General features: G+C 44.1%; 1 non-coding gene across 1 annotated transcript; it reads left to right on the top strand.

The window, feature by feature from the left end:
• The first annotated feature begins 6,039 nt into the window (after positions 1-6,039).
• Positions 6,040-6,146, top strand: LOC141715716 (small nucleolar RNA R71). Its single transcript, XR_012572468.1, has one exon. It is a non-coding gene; the product is annotated as a small nucleolar RNA R71 (small nucleolar RNA).
• The last annotated feature ends 300 nt before the right edge of the window (positions 6,147-6,446 follow it).

Genomic DNA, 6,446 nt, shown 5'->3' with positions numbered 1-6,446 from the left:
CAGAGTGCCAGAATCTATAGGAGCTGCTGGCAACTGCAACTGCTCATGATCCGGCCAGTTCACTCCTACTGCACGGCATAGCTTTGTAACCGTGGATGCATAAGGGATGTTCATATGCTTTGCTCCCCTCAAAAACTTCAGAATTCCTTGGTAGATAAACTCACCAAGGTCCACATAGTATTCCTCATTCAGAATTCCCCACAACAACTGTGCTCTCTCAACTGTGACCTCGTGTGCATGTGAAGAAGGCAAAATATTAGCACATATAAATACGTTCCATGCACGGGCATACCTGTTCATGGCGATCGCCGGAAAGTGAAGATACTCATTATTGGCTGGACTGCGGTTCCAAACTGTGCCCGGTCGACAGAGAGTCGCACAAATCAAATCCAAGTCAAAATCCTCAGCAGTCTTTTCATTCCAGTTCTCCTCCTCGGGCTTCCTCTCTTGCTGTCCAATCACTCGGCGAATCGCCGCAGGATGATAATCAACCATCAGCCCCCGAACTACAGAAAACCCATTCTTTTCAGCTTTCGCGTTCGCCTAGAACTCGCGAACAACACTCATCGGTACTGCTTCGGGTGACTCACAAAAAGCTATCCACCCCTTCTCTGCAATCATGGGCAACAACTCACCATCCCTCTCTGATGGTAAAAACCCCCTCTCCTTCAGAATCGGCTTCCCCAACAGCCTAGTGTACTCCTCCTCCGCGGCTCTGTCAGTTAATCGAGGCCTCGTACCAGTACCCCTTGATGAATCAGCAGTAGGAACTGTGCTGCTGCTGTCAATAGTGCGTGCTCTCTTGGGTGCCATTGATTTGTGAATAAAAGTGTGTAAGAACTGATTTTTGATGTTTATGAGAGGGTTTAAGTGTAAGAAGTTGTGGGAGATATGTAGGATAGGTGTATGTATATATAGGGTGTGGAGTAGGTTAAATTAGATTAGGAGTGGGGTTGAGGGATAAAATCATGGGGTAATGGGAAAAGAATTCGTGGGTTTATGGGCTGTAATGTGTTTTTGTGTTTTTTTTTTTTCTGAACTGTAAAAAAAATTTCTGGAACTCGACCCCTGTGCGGCCGCTCAGCATTTCTGCGCGGGCGCGCAGCAAGCTGCGCGGCCACTCAGCATAGCTGCGCGGGCGCGCAGAGGGTCTCTGGAAAAAAAAATTTTCAGCCCCTGTTTTCTGATTTTTTTGTGTTTTTGGATAGGTTATTAACTTCTAAGGGTTCCTGTAACAACAATTCATGGGTTGCCTCCCACGCAGCGCTTCTTTTTCGTCATTAGCTTGACGTTCCGTTCCTTTCTCACGTAGTCAACAAAATGGCACTAACCACCTCTCGGTTTGCCATGTCCCCATAGTAGTGCTTCAACCGCTGACCGTTAACCTTGAATGCTTGGTCCGAATCATTCTCAAAAATTTCCACCGCTCCATGTGGAAACACAGTTTTGACAATAAAAGGTCCAGACCACCTTGATTTCAACTTCCCAGGAAAAAGTCGGAGCCGAGAGTTGAATAACAGAACTTGTTGCCCTGGCACAAACAACTTAGGATGTAGCTTCCTATCGTGCCACCTTTTCACCTTTTCCTTATACATTTTGTTATTCTCGTACGCTTGAAGTCGAAATTCATCAAGTTCATTAAGCTGAAGCATTCTTTTCTTACCATCTGCATCTAAATCCAGGTTCAATTTCTTCAATGCCCAGTAGGCCTTATGCTCAAGCTCCGCCGGTAGATGACATCCCTTACCGTACACCAACTGAAACGGTGACATACCAAGTGGAGTTTTGTATGCTGTTCTGTAAGCCCAAACAGCTTCATCGAGCTTTAAAGACCAATCCTTCCTTGATGGACAAACAACCTTCTCTAGGATGCGCTTTATCTCTCTGTTAGACACTTCCGCTTGACCATTTGTTTGCGGATGATAGGCAGTAGCTACTCGATGATTCACATTATAACGCTGCATCATAGAAGTGAACTTACGGTTGCAAAAATGCGATCCTTCATCACTTATGATTACCCGAGGTGTTCCAAACCTTGTGAAAATTTGCTTATGAAGAAAATTTAGCACTGCCTTTGCATCATTTGTCGGTAAAGCTTTAACTTCGACCCATTTTGAGACATAATCGACTGCCAGCAAAATGTACTGATTATTGCAAGACGAGATAAAAGGCCCCATGAAATCGATTCCCCATACATCAAAGACCTCGACTTCAAGCATCACATTTAATGGCATCTCATCCTTCCTTGACAAATTTCCCACTCTTTGGAAACGATCACACCTTAAAACAAACTGATGAGCATCCTTGAACAAGGTGGGCCAGAAAAAACCTGCTTGTAGAATACGAGCTGCTGTTTTCTCACCTCCATAGTGTCCACCATAAACCGTGGAATGGCAGTCTCGTAATATCCCCTCCGTCTCACAGAACGGGATACATCTTCTGATGATCTGGTCAGCTCCCTGTCTAAACAAATATGGTTCATCCCACATATACCACTTCACCTCATGCAGAAACTTCTTCTTTTGCGCGGATGTCAAATTAAGAGGCATTATATTGCTGACAAGATAGTTTACAATATCTGCAAACCATGGTTCTTCCTCCTGAATTGCAAACAACTGCTCATCCGGAAAAGATTCATTGATTAACGTCCTATCTTGTGAAGTAGAATCGGGATTCTCCAACCTAGAGAGATGGTCAGCTACTTGATTCTCGGTACCTTTTCTATCTTTGATCTCTAACTCAAATTCCTGAAGTAAAAGCACCCAACAAATGAGTCTCGGCTTCGAATCCTTCTTAGAAACCAGATAGCGAATAGCTGCATGATCAGTGAATACTGTCACTTTCGTACCAAGCAGATAAGATCGAAATTTCTCAAAGCCAAAGACTATAGCCAAAAGCTCCTTCTCAGTAGTGGTGTAGTTCAATTGGGCCCCATTTAAAGTCTTACTCGCATAGTAGACCACATGGAAGAGATTTTTCTTGCGCTGTCCCAGAACTGCACCTACCGCATAGTCACTCGCATCACACATCATCTCAAACGGTTCTGTCCAATCTGGTGCTGTAATAACTGGTGCCGTGATCAAACTCTCCTTGATAGTCTCGAATGCTGCCAAACATTCATCATCAAATTTGAAAGGCACATCTTTCTCAAGTAAATTGCACAACGGCTTAGATATCTTTGAAAAGTCCTTGATGAATCGCCGATAAAAACCCACATGACCGAGAAAACTACGGATTCCTTTCACTGAATTAGGTGGGGGAAGATTTTCAATGACTCCCACCTTGGCCTTGTCCACCTCCAGACCTTTGCTAGAGACCTTATGCCCAAGGATAATGCCTTCACGCACCATAAAATGACATTTCTCCCAATTAAGCACCAAATTAGTTTCCACGCATCTTTTGAGTACGGCGCGCAGATTATTCAAGCATTCATCATATGAGTGTCCAAAGACGGAGAAGTCATCCATGAACACTTCGACGTTATTTCCAATCATGTCAGAGAATATAGCCATCATACATCTCTGAAAGGTGGTCGGGGTGCCACATAACCTAAACGAAACTCTACGAAAAGCAAATGTGCCAAATGGACAAGTGAAGGTAGTCTTTTCCTGATCCTCTGGTGCAATACAAATCTGATTATACCCGGAATACCCATCCAGAAGACAGAAATACTCATGTCCCGCCAATCTGTCAAGCATTTGATCAATGAATGGGAGAGGGAAGTGATCCTTTCTTGTGGCTTTGTTCAATTTTCTATAATCCATGCATACTCTCCATCCTGTAACTGTTCGAGTAGGGATGAGCTCATTCTTTTCATTTGCGACCACAGTGATACCTCCCTTTTTAGGAACACATTGTACAGGGCTCACCCACGAGCTGTCAGAAATAGGATAAATGATGCCTGCATCTAGCCATTTCAGAATTTCTTTCTTCACCACCTCCTTCATGATTGGGTTCAGTCTTCGCTGCTGTTCCACAGTTGGCTTACTACCTTCCTCTAACAGAATTTTATGCATACAATATGAGGGACTTATCCCCTTGATGTCTGCTATAGTCCATCCTATAGCCGATTTGAATTCTCTCAAAATCCTTAAGAGCTTGTCTTCCTCACTACCTGAAAGGTCAGCTGAAATAATAACAGGTAACGTAGATGAACCACCTAAAAAGGCATACCTCAAGTGTTCAGGTAATGGTTTGAGCTCTAAGGTAGGCGCTTCCTCTATTGATGGTTTGAGCTTCCCTTCAGCGTTCTTGAGGTCAGAAGTACCAAGAGATTCAAATGGTATATCTAGCTTTCGCTTCCAGGGAGAAGCGTTCAGATATTGTAATTGCTCGTTGCTATCTTCATCATCACTATCAAATTCCCCCACTAAGGCCTTTTCCAATGCATCAGACATTAGCATGTGATCGAGTTCCGAAGTAACCGCAGAATCAATCACATCCACTTTTAAGCACTCCTCATCTTCTGTAGGGAATTTCATTGCCTTGAATACGTTGAAGGTCACATCCTGATCTTGAACCCGCATAGTAAGTTCTCCTTTTTGCACATCTATCAAGGTACGTCCAGTCGCCAAGAAAGGCCTCCCCAAGATTATGGGAATCTTTTTATCTTCCTCAAAATCCAGAATAACAAAATCAGCAGGAAAGAAGAGCTTATCCACCTTGACGAGCACATCCTCAACTATGCCCCTTGGGTAAGTAATGGAACGGTCCGCCAATTGTAGCGACATGTATGTGGGTTTTGGATCAGGTAGGTCCAGCTTTTTAAAGATCGACAACGGCATCAGATTAATGCTTGCTCCCAAATCACAAAGGCACTTGTCAAAAGTTAGATTGCCAATGGTGCAAGGAATGGTGAAACTTCCTGGATCTTTCAGTTTTGGTGGTAACTTTTGTTGCAGAACCGCGCTGCATTCTTCCGTAAGAGCAACGGTTTCAAGGTCATCCAGTTTCACCTTCCTTGAAAGAATAATCTTCATAAACTTCGCATAACTAGGCATTTGTTCCAGAGCCTCAGCGAAAGGTATATTGATGTGAAGTTTCTTGAACACCTCCAGAAACTTCCCGAACTGTCTATCCAGCTTTTGTTGCTGCAATCTCTTAGGAAAAGGTGGTGGAGGATAGAGCTATTTCTCCCCTGTATTAGCCTCAGGCAGAGTGTGTTCAACAGTAGTCTTCCTTGGTTCCGCCGCTTTCTCCCTTTGCTTAGATTCTTCATCTCGAACTTCAGCTTCGACTTCTTTTGCCTTTTCAGCATCAGCTACTTTTCCCGACCTTAAGGTAATAGCCTTGACTTGCTCTTTAGCATCCTTCCTGCCTGGTACTTCCGTGTCACTGGGAAGAGTGCCAGGTTGACGATTGAGCACTGCATTGGCTAATTGACCGATTTGATTTTCCAAGGTCTTGATAGAAACCGCCTGACTCTTGCACAACAGCTTAAGTTCCTCAAAATCAGCACTAGTAGGTGCAGCTGCACTTCCCTGTTGAGGATATGATTGTCTTGTAGCATACTGCTGTGGTTGCTGGAATCCAGGTGGGTTAAACTGTTTACTCACTCCTTGCTGATATGGTGGCTGAATAGCATTCTGATTATTTCCCCAGCTGAAATTTGGATGATTTCTGTTGTTAGGATGATAGGTCACTGGCACAGGCTGCTGTTGTCGCTGATAATTATTCACATACTGAACAGATTCATTGACAAGAGAACACTGATCCGTAGCATGAGAACCTGCACAAAGCTCACAAACCATAGCTATTTGATTAACTCCATACGTAGCCAAAGAATCAACCTTCATTGATAGCGCTTGGAGCTGGGCTGCAATAGCGGTGGCTGCATCAACTTCCAGAATACCTGCTACCTTGCCTGATGTCATCCTCTGAGTTGGGTTTTGATGCTCATTTGCAGCCATCGTCTCAATAAGATTGTACGCCTCAGTATAGCTTTTAGCCCATAAGGCGCCTCCAGCTGCTGCATCGAGCATGGGCCGAGATTGAGCCCCCAAACCATTATAAAAACCAGTGATTACCATCCAATCCGGCATTCCATGATGTGGACATTTTCTCAACATTTCCTTGTAGCGTTCCCAAGCCTCGCACATAGATTCTGTAGGTTGCTGCGCAAACTGAGTAAGAGCACTCCTCATAGCAGCAGTCTTTGCCATTGGATAAAACTTCACCAGAAACTTTTGCGCAAGATCTTGCCACGTAGTGATTGACCCAGCTGGTTCAGAATGTAACCAGTCTTTAGCCTTATCCCTCAGTGAGAATGGGAAACGCCTCAACTTGATAGCCTCATCAGTCACGCCATTATACTTAAAAGTGCTGCAAATCTCGACAAAATTCCTTATGTGCATGTTGGGGTCTTCAGTTGCCGCTCCTCCAAAAGAAACAGAATTCTGCACCATCTGAATAGTGCCCGGCTTGATTTTAAAGGTGTTAGCTTGAAT

Source organism: Apium graveolens, chromosome 3, assembly GCF_009905375.1.
Source record: "Apium graveolens cultivar Ventura chromosome 3, ASM990537v1, whole genome shotgun sequence".
In the NCBI taxonomy this organism is placed as follows: domain Eukaryota; kingdom Viridiplantae; phylum Streptophyta; class Magnoliopsida; order Apiales; family Apiaceae; genus Apium; species Apium graveolens.
The sequence above is the reverse complement of the archived record's forward strand: the minus strand, read 5'-3'. Positions and strand labels throughout refer to the sequence as shown.